Source organism: Lepidochelys kempii, chromosome 1, assembly GCF_965140265.1.
Source record: "Lepidochelys kempii isolate rLepKem1 chromosome 1, rLepKem1.hap2, whole genome shotgun sequence".
NCBI lineage: Eukaryota > Metazoa > Chordata > Testudines > Cheloniidae > Lepidochelys > Lepidochelys kempii.
Window position 1 is genome coordinate 168,564,029 of NC_133256.1, and position 11,118 is coordinate 168,575,146.

Genomic DNA, 11,118 nt, shown 5'->3' on the forward strand with positions numbered 1-11,118 from the left:
ATATCATTTATATAAGTTTTATACCAGTGTAACTCCACTGACTTCAGTAGAATTACTCCTGATTTACATCTGTGACAAATCAAAATTCCTTTTTTCTTTCCTTTGTGTTGGTTTGCTTTTTCTGGAAAATAAGGCAAGTGCTCTACAATGGATCTGAATATTTTTTTAGCCTAATGTTTTTCAGGGTGACCTAGCTATGTTGCTTAGGGCTGTGAAACATTTTGCACCCTGAGCACCACAGTTAGGTTGACCTAAGCCCTGATGTAGATTTGGCTAGATCAAGGGAAGGATTCTTCCATTGACCTAGCTACAGCCTTTCAGAGAGGTGGATTAATTACATTGACAGAAAACCCCTTCCATCAATGTCTCTGCCGTTGGTCTGTCTGTATCCATCTGCCATCTCTTGTCTTATATTAAGCATATGTCTACACTGTGAATACACAGTGCTGTAGCTGTGCCATTGTAGTGTAGACATATGCTCAATATAAGACAAGAGATGGCAGATGGATACAGACAGACCAATGGCAGAGTACAAAGAAAACATGAAATGTTACCGATTGAGCGTGATAGGTAATGGTCTCATCACACCAGCAGCCTAACCATTGTCAAGTTTATTTTGTAGGCATCATGTCAGAGAAGAGAGTTTTGAAGGTGGATAATGAGGTAATACAGGGGCCCTCTAAAACCAAAACAAAAACACACAACCATGGTCGTCTGAGAACTACTTTGATACCCTGTGTGAAGGAGTTCACTCACTGCTGGTGGCATCTCCTTGTAGCTACATCTAGGGATTCAGCTCTCACCTGGGCTAGCCTCCACTTCCATCAGTTACTCATGCTGTGACACCTCCCCCACCTTTTTCTCTTTACAACTCCAGGTGCTCCCCATTCATGACTTGGCCTTCTGGCCAGGTCACTATATAGTCCTCCCCTTCCAGGGTAACAAAGCCCTTCTGGACTAGCTGTCCGGTTGGTTTCTCCACTAATCTTGTACCACTTCCAGTGGCTGGTAGGGGAATCCAACTCTACACTGGGTTCCAGCCAAGGAATCCTATAGTGAGCAGTTAAAGTCTGCTCAGTGCTACAGCTTGCTGCTGTTCCTGAGGCTTCTTTCTACCCAGCCTTCTCAGGCTTTCTTTCCATCCTCCAATTCCTCTGGGGTTAACCCAGGGGTGGGCAAACTATGGCCCGTGGGCCGCATTCAGCCCATCAGACCTTTGAATCCAGCCCACAAGTCCCGACAGGGAGTGGGATCAGGGGCTTGCCCCGCTCCACGCGGCTTCCGGAAGCAGCGGCATGTCCCTCCTCCGGCTACTACATGTAGGGGCAGCCACAAGGCTCTGCACACTGCCCCCACTCCAAGTGCCAGCTCTGCAGCTCCCATTGGCTGGGAACTGCGGCTAATGGGAGCTGCAGGGGCGGCGCCTGTGGACGGGGCAGTGCACAGAGCCACTGGGGCAGTGTCACACCTCTAGGTAGGAGCTGGATGCTCCTCAGTGCAACTAGAGAAATTTCTGGACAATATTTTAACATGGTAATGAAGATGGGGCAAGGGGTTCCACTTAATGTTGGGAATTATCTCATGGCAATGCTTAAAATACTTTGCTTCTAGATGGGGGAGTTCTCAAACTGGGGGTCATGACCCCTCTGGGGTCACGAGGTTATTACGTGGGGGGGGGTCACGAGTTGTCAGCCTCCACCCGCAAACCCTGCTTTGCCTCCAGCATTTATAATAATGTTAAATGTAAAAAAAAGTATTTTTAATTTATAAAGGGGGGGTCGCACTCAGAGGCTTGCTGTGTGAAAGGGGTCACCAATACAAAAGTTGAAGAACCACTGGTCTTGAGAATATGTTCATTAGAATTGATGAATTCTAATTCAGGATATAGTAGTCACGGTTTGTCACTTCTCCACGATGGGGTATAGCACCTCTGGTGTAAGCGCCTTGTTGGGGCTAGTAGTGCTTTAAGTAAAGGGGGTGCCAAGGACAATATCCCACTTTACGCAGACTACAAAAGAAAATCACATTCTTCATGAACGTCAAGTGGGCATTTGGAGACTTCACCCTTGTAATAATTTTTGGCTCTTTTTCCTTCTTTCTGTTCTATTACGTGACTATCTTCTTTCTCTACCACATAGCTCCTAATATGCTGTGATTCGCATTTAACAAAAAGCCACTGGAATGCAGCCAAATCCTTTTCAGAGTGCTTTTCAATCAGAAGTCCTTTGGATTTTGGCCTAGCTTCACTTTGGTCTAGATCAGTGGTTCCCAAACTTGTTCTGCCGCTTGTGCAGGGAAAGCCCCTGGCGGGCCGGGCCGGTTTGTTTACCTGCCGTGTCCACAGGTTCGGCCGATCGCGGATCCCCGTGGCCGTGGTTTGCTGCTCCAGGCCAATGGGAGCTGCTGGAAGTGGCGCAGGCTGAGGAACCTACTGGCCGCCGCTTCCAGCAGCTCCCATTGGCCTGGAGCAGCGAACTGCGGCCACTGGGAGCTGCGATCGGCTGAACCTGCGGACGCAGCAGGTAAACAAACCAGCCCGGCCCGCCAGGGGCTTTCCCTGCACAAGCGACAGAAAAAGTTTGGGAACCACTGGTCTAGATCAACAGGTTGATTAAAGTGACCCAGTAAGTCCCCTGCGTGCTGCTGAGAGTGCCAGATTTGTACAACTAAAAATACCCCCAAACTGGTCCTTGGCTCAATTCACAGAGATCTAATGGACTCAGATTTTTATTCTCTGATGTTAACCTTAAGAAAATAAAGTGTGGTAGAGAATGTTAAAGGAGACAATCTGATGACTGTGAGCCTGTTGTGATATCATGGAGCAAAATACATTTAAAGGGTTGAATCCACAGCTGCAGCCAAACATTATGCTATCTTGAGTCCTCCTCCAGTTCAGGGGCTGTTCAAGTGCTAGTTTAGCCAAAGTGAAATTTACAGCAGCTTCAGCGCTCCTCTAGGTTGTACTGGCTGGTAATGTCTCCACAAAAGGTCATTCTACCAGCTGGGGATTGTCAAAGTTCAGCAGTGACCCAACCATGTCCCCTTGGAGCTTGAACTCCAATATGTCCTCTATGCTACTAGTCCTTAGGTGGCTTTTCGTCTTCTTTGTGCTGACAGAGCAGCATAAGCAGGAGGAAGAAGGAGCCAGGATCTGATCCCCAGATGTTCCAGAACTGAGATATAAATTGAATAAAAAGTTTCACATGCCTGTGCAAAGGAAGAGATATGTATCAAGACAAGATTTAAAAAGAGAGAAATTTGTAATGAATAAAAGCAAAAGTGCTACATTTAATAAGACTTAAATTGCTAATATTCCAGATTTCTGGAGAGTTGGAGAAAAGTGGACTCCTCAGAGATTTCTGTCTATTCCTTTCCAAACCTTTTCTGAGCTTGCCTTCTCCTTACCAGATTAAAGGGTGTGTTCCATATAATAAGTCTATATATCCCCAAATGTGAACTTTTAACTTTCAAATGGAAATTAACACAAAATAAAAGGTCTGTACTTTTGGGTGGGTCATTGACTGGATATGAACTCCTCAAATCAATGAGTGGAAAGATTAATTCCACACCTAATGCAGTTAGAATAGCAACAACTAATAATATAAATAATAAATAATAACCTCTTTTCACTTTCTTGTGAGCCTTTCATCTAAGGATCACAAAGTGCATTACAAATATAAAAAAAATAAGTGTGTAAAGAGCCTACTACATTAGAGAGACAAGGTGGGTGAGGTAATGTGTGTTATCAGACCAACTTCTGTTGGTGAAAAAGCTTTCAAGCTACACAGAGCTTTTAGTGCTCACAGGCTGCTACTGCTTAGCTTCCTTGATTTTTGCCTCTGCACTTTTCTCTCATCTGGTCTGTTCTCGGTTTCTGTATATTCTCTTTTCCCTCACACAGCCCCACCTGGTCACAATACCCAGGGGAACCCTCTGCCCACATCGTGTTAGTTTCTGGGCAGATTCTACTAGGCTTTATTTTAGGTGAAGCCTCCTAAGTATTTCTTACAACAATCTTAAGTGACAGGCATTGTGACGTTACACCCCATATTCTTTATGGAAATATGCTTATGCTATGGATATGGCATAACTGAGATATATTTTATGCAAGATGGGTCTTGTAAGGTATCACTGGAAAGGTTATGATTTACTGAATGTGATTATTCAATTTGTATGCATGTATCTTTTCTGTATCTAAAGTTAGGAATATTGACTATTTAACAATTACAACCGTGTGTGTATTTGAGAGACACCCACCAGACAACGGGGCATCAGCTTTGATGGGCCATTAGGAAGAAACAATAAGACTTCAAAGATACTAACCTCTCTCCTTCCTGAGAGGCATTCTGGGATGTGGCTGTGACACTGCCAGGTCAGGTGGTCCTGTCACCTGGTACTAAACACTACCTTGGACTTCTAGTAATTTTCCATTAAAAGGAGGGGGAAGGTCAAGACTGAGAAACAAAAGATTCCTGCCTTATGTAAATCTTATTTAAGGCTGGGGACTAAGGTAAACAGGGTTCCCCTCCATTGCCTACCCAAGAAGAAAGACTGCTGAAAGTACCTGAAGAGACTTAGGGCTTATCTACACTGGCAAGTTTTGTCACCAAAAACTGCCTTTTGGCAACAAAACAGCAATAGCATACACACTGCAATGGGACTTTTGTCAGAAAAAATGTCCAGTTTTGGCGACAAAAAACTTCCACCCCTGGGAGAGACCTTTGTCTTTTCCCCTCCCTTTATTGTCGATAAACAGCCAGTATAGACACCACGCCTTTTTTTATTTTATTTTATTGGCCTCCAGAAAGTGTCCCACAATTCCCATGCTGCCACTCTGCGCAGCGGTTTAAACTCCACTACCTTGCAGCCCACCCGCCCCTCCACCTTGCAAGACTGGGCATTTTAAATCTCATTTCTTGCTTGCTGGCTTCCCAGGTAAGCATGGCTGGCTATCGCACCAAACGTATTCTCGCTTGGACCACTGCTGAGTTGCTGGATCTGATCAGTATATGGGGAGAGGAGTCTGTTCAGTCTCAGCTGCGATTGACCCGTAGGAATCGGGACACATATGGGCAAATTTCTCGAGGCTTGTGCGAAAAGGGCTATGATCAGGACACGCAGCAGTGCAGAGCGAAGATAAAGGAGCTGAGGCAGGTGTACCATAAGGTGCGGGAGGCAAACCATCACTCCGGTGGTGCACCTAAGACCTGCTGCTTCTATAAGGAGCTAAATGCTATCCTCGGTGGTGACCCCACCTCCATCACCGATAGCCCCGTGGATACTTCGGAGGCAGCTGAAAGGGGGTAACCCGGAAGCTGAAATTCTGGATGAAGAAGTGGAGGTAGCAGAGGATGTGGAGCTTCCAGCGGGGTCGCCCGGTGGGGCAGGCAGCCAGGAACTTTTCTCCACTCCAGAAGTGCTCAACAGGGAGCAGGAAGCAGATGAGATGCCGGGTAAGTTGCTGTGTAGGGAATCGAAAAGTGGAAGGCAGGTAGTGTTTTCTATGAGCTGGACATTGCCATAGCTAATCTGCATGGCCAAGCAAGGTGTCGATGGATATTGAGATCTGCAGGGAATCCTCCAGAGAGAGGCTCTGGAAAGTTTCCAGTAGGTACTTGTTAATCCTCTGCTGCAGATCCCAAGGTACTGCAGTCTTGTTAGTTCCCCCATTGTAGGAAACTGTACCATTCCATTTAGCAATCACTGGAGCTGGGACCAAAGCGGCACATGGCTGAGCTGCATATAGACTGGAGTGAAAGCTGCAAACATACCATAGTTGTGCCCTGGTTTCCCTGCTCACCCGCAGTAGTGAGATGTCAGCAAGCAGGTTCGCCGCTTTTGAAAAAGTGTGTGATAATTTTAGAGTGAGTTCTCTGCAAAGCTGCCCTGCAAGCTGTGACCGTTTTGTCTGTATGCACAACCGCCTTCCCCCCCACTCCCGACGCTCACCATGATTGGGGTGCTCAAGGAGCTGTGTGCCTGCCTAAAGTCCTGCACACTTGGAGTAATACAGCACCGCCAGTGGACTTCCCCACTCCAAACTGATTTGCAACTGACCAGTAGCAGTCTGGATTCGCCAGCTTCCACATAGCGATTGCAACATGCTTCTCTACCGGAAGGGCAGCTCTCATTCTGGTGTCCTTGCACTACAGGTTGTGGGCCAGCTCAGCACATTGCTCCATGAAGGTTGCTTTACGCATCCTAAAGTTCTGTACCCATTGGTTGTCATCCCACACCTGCATGACAATGCAATCCCACCAATCAGTGCTTGTTTCCCTAGCCCAAAAGCGATGGTCAACCGAATGCATCTGCTCTGTGAATGCACAAAGCACTGATAAGTTGCTGCTGTTCTTATCACACTTGGGTGCCTGCGATTCATCCTCTGTCAGTAACTTTGCGAGTAACTCTGCTGCCATGTGTGATGTCCTCACAACAGTTAACAGCGCATAGGAGAGAAGTGCGGGATCCATCTTCTCTCACTGCAGATGCTGGCACGTACTACAAAGACTGACATTGGAAAAACAGCATGAAAGGAAAGTCAGGAACGGTGCGAAAGGAAGCCAGAAACCATTGGAGGGATGGAACACAAAGCGGTTCAGGACGGGACATTTTGCACATCCCAGGATGCGCCGCACTCCGCTTCTGCCTTCCCACAACACCTAGTGACAGATGGTGTTGCCAGGCACTGTGGGATACATACCCACAGTGCATTGCTCATGCTGTCGACAAGGGTGCCCCGAATGTGGACACGATCTGTTGACAGAGAAAGCAAATGTAGGCTCGCTTTGGTGACTTTGCTTTTGTCTTTTTTTTGTGTTGACATTAGTTTAATCGACAAAATTTACCAGTGTAGACAAGCCCAAAGGAACTAAGCTGAGGAAAAGGCAAGGGCTGAGTGAGTCACAACTGAGACAGAGGAGTCTAGTCTGTAAAGAGAAATAACTGGAACTCTAAGCTACAGAAACTCTGCACTTGCCTGAAACAACATTTAGGGTAAGAAATTATTTCTTGAAACCAGTCTCTTTAAGATCTTAAGCTTAGTTTGCGTATTTTGTTTGATTTGCTTAATAATCTGCCTTATTCTGTTTGCTATTCCTTATAATCACTTAAAACCTGCCTTTTATAGTTAATAAACTTGTTTCTGTTTATTATTACACCCAGTTTGTGCAATTTGTAATGGGGGGGCAAGAATTTGTGCATATCTCTCTCTACATTAAGGGAGAGGGCGAATTTTATGAGCTTGCACAGTGCAGATCTTTCTATACAGCATAAGACAATATTATCTGGGGTTTACCGCTCCACAGTGGGTGCGTGAGTGCTGGGTGAATTTTCTCACACAGATCTGACTGCAGTCTGTGTCTGCAGCTGGGTGTGGTCTTGCCAGGATGTATGCTGGAAAGGGGCTTGAGAGTCTAGCACAGCAACCCTGTGCAAGGGAAACCCAGTCTGGCAGGGCCGGGTGGCTGAGTGGGACCCCAGCACATCAGGTGGCATCCCGGATGCAGGGGAGGTTGGGGGGGCCTAACCTGTCACAGCCATGTTAACACATAAGTCTGAACAAGGTTTTAACTCAATCCATAACTAGTTTTCACACAGCTCATAACGATATTAACAACTCAGTTTTACAAATAGAGAAACTGAGGCACAGGAAGGATAAAGGACTTGCCCAAAACTCCAGTGTAGCAAAATATCCTTAAGCATGTGCTGAACTTTAAATATAAATAGTCCCATTTAAATCAGTGGGATTGCTTACATGCTTAAGTGCTTTGCTGCATTACGGCCCAAGTAAACATAATAAGGACATGTCTACACTATAAACATATGTTGACCTATGTTAGGTCAACTTACAGCCACTGCAGTAATTCCTGTGGTTGTTCATGTCCACACTGCCGTTCTTCTGTCGATGGTGCCAGGACCACCATGCGGTGGGTCACCCGGACGACTGCTCAGGGGCGCCATGATCAAGGGGCCGCCGTGCGGAAGCACAGAGGTGTGCACTGCCGATGTAGAGTCAGAAATTGCTCCTGGCTGGCAGGGGAGTGCCCCATGGGTGGGGGGAGGGGATGCCCAGATTTCTCCCTGCTTCCTCCAGGAGAGGAACATGGGGGGCGGGGAAAGAGAGCGGTGATGCATAGATGCTGCTCCCCCAAAAAATTCCTCTGTGTCCCCCTAGACTGCTGTAAGGAGGGGAGTGAGGAATGCCAGGGCTTCCTGCGTCCACGTCACTTTCCCCACCTGGGCTGTGCTGTGAGGCATTAGGAGCTGCTGCTCTCCTGCCCACCCCTTATGTAGGCCAGGTGGGGAAAGTGACCTGGATGCAGGGAATCGTAACATCGCTCCCACACTCACAGTCCCCTAGAGGGGGTGGCGAGGAGCAGTGTTCTGGGGGGCGGGGAAGCAAGCAGCAATGCCAGCTGCTCTGTGCATCCAGGTCAGTTTCCCCATGTAGGTGCAGCAGGGTGGGTGCAGGGCTTAGGGGCACAGGAATGTGGTGCTGGGGTTGGGGGCAAAGGAGGCACAGTGCAGGGGTTAGAGGTGCAGGAGGGGCAGGGTCTGGGGCACAGGAGGGAGGGACAGGGGTTAGGGCAAAGGCGGGCACAGTGCAGGGGTTAGGGATGAACGGAGGGTGGGGAGCGCATTGGGGCCAAGGGCAATGGGGGTTGGGTGCCACATCCCTGGGGGCCAAAGACACCAAAAATACAAGTTTGCCCAGGGCACCATTTTTCCTAAGGCTGGCCCTGCACATCCTCACCAGAAGTGCTTCCATCGACTTCAGAGGGGCAGTGTGTGGAGATGTCTCCATTCACAGCTCCCCACCGGTAGCCTGGCTGCACCCTCCCTCAGCTTCTTGCTCCAGGCCAGGAATGATGCAGCTGCATCGGGCTTCTTGGCTGCCCCCTTCCTGCTCGGAATATGGGGCAGCTGACTGGACTCTGGGCACGGAGCTCCGCGCCAGGTACAGCCAGGCTCCCAGTGGGGAGTGGGGGAACCGAGAGCTGGGGTCGGGGGGAAGCCTGGCTCCCAGCAGGGAGAATCATAGAATATCAGGGTTCGAAGGGACCTCAGGTGATCTAGTCCAACCCCCTGCTCAAAGCAGGACCAATCCCCAACTAAATCATCCCAGCCAGGGCTTTGTCAAGCCTGACCTTAAAAACCTCTAAGGGAGATTCACATCTGTTGTCTGGTTGACTGTCCTGTTCCCAGAGGGGACCAGGGAGGTGAGAAGCTGAATGTGACTGCCCCGTTCCTGGCAAGGAGCAGAGAGCCTGGGGGGACAGCCGGGCTCCTGGTGGGGAGATCCGCGCCCAGACTCTGATCAGCTGCTGTGCTCCTGTCCTGGTGGGAAGCTGAGACAGGCTTCTTGCCTCCCTGCCAGGAGCAGGGGGCAGCAGTCTGGGCTTCTCAGCTCCCTAAGCAGGGAGTGGGGAGCCATTTGGATTCAGCCCAGCTGGGAGCGGGAGCCAGAGCTAGCTGGGATCTGGCTGCCGCTCTCTTGTCAGTTTCACAGCTCCAGCATGGACAGGGCTGGATTAACCTTTTGTGGGCCGGATGCCAAACACAGTTGTGGGCCCCCATGGGGGCAATGGAGCATGATGCAGGAGAGTTGGTCCCCGGAGCAAGGGGCCGGCCAGGGGCATGGCATGACAGGGGCGGCCCCACTCTGCCCAGCCCAGTGCGAGGGCACTATTTACAAATCAGCAGTTGCCAGACACACAATGGCCTGCCCGGCCCTGTACTGCCAGCATGCCCCTTCCTCTTGGGGGTGGGCCCATGCCATGCCACACAGCACCCCCCCAACATCAGAACACACCCCTCCCCCGATTCCCTATGGTCAGAGCCTCCCCGGACCCGCTATGCCCAGCACCCTGCCACAGATGCACAGCACCCCACACAGCACCACCCCTGCTCTGTGCCCCCCAGCCCACAGCTCTACCACAACTGCCCAGCACTCCACACAGACCCCACTCCCTAGTGCCCCAACACACAGAGATCTTCCTTGCCCTGTCACAGCCCAGCACCTCCCCAGCTCAGGTGCTCCAGAGACCCACTCCTCCATGCCCTGCCTCCTGGCCGCACTAACCGGCTCTGCTGGGAGGTGACTGTGTCTGCCGGGCTGAGCCACCAGTGCAGCCAAGGCTGGTCCCAGGGTGGGGAATCACTCTGGCCCTTCGGGAGTGGCACTATCAGTCAGGCCATGGCCTGCCCCAGCCGGGCTCCCTCAGGACCTACTTGCCTGGAGGGGTCCAACAAGCCCCCAACACACACTGTCTGAGACTCGCCATACTTTTGCACTAGTCCCAGGAGGCTCAGCTCCAGGGAGACAGATGGGGCCCTAGAGGTGGTGGGAAGCAGAAACAAACGGGAGCCGGAGGTGCACTGAGGTCAAGCCAGGAGGCAGAGAGAAGCTGGCGGGTGGGGCCAGAGGGTGGAGAAGAGCCCTTGGCCGGCCGGCGAAAAGGCCAAGAAGAGCAAGTTGTGGGCCAGGGGAAGCGGGGAGCTAGTGGGCTGGCGGGGTCTCAGGGCACCGTGCAAGCAGAGCAGGCCAGGGCCCCTTTTGAGCATGGGCCTTGCTCCATGTAAACCAGGTACTGAGCATGCAGCCCTGAAATTGACAAGACAGCCAACAGCAGATATAAGTAAGGCATTGTCTACAGGAACTGACTTGCCCTAACTACACCAACATATGTGCTATGCCTCTAGTGGAAGTGGAGTTATGATGTCAGTGTAATAGGGCACTTCATTGGCGGGACAAGGCTATAGTATGTACACTGATATCTAATTCTGTAGTGTAGCCCAGGCCTTAGTCAGCGATAGAGCCAAGTATATACCCCAGAAGTCCTGGTTCATACTTCTTCTGAAGATGGAAAACTCTTTAACTGAATGCAGATTCATTGCAACTCTGTCAGTGTTTTCTAAATTCATTTTTAAATCGTGAATTTAGGTATAAGACATTTTTAATTTCTTACGTTTTAACTTCCAGAGGAGTTAATGTTGTCAAAACAATTATCTGTTACTCACATGCTCAGTGTCTGTCATATCTTTGTCCTGTTGTGATCTGGCTGAATCACTGCCATGAGTGAACACAGCAAAATTGTAACAAACTTGTCTAAGCAATTT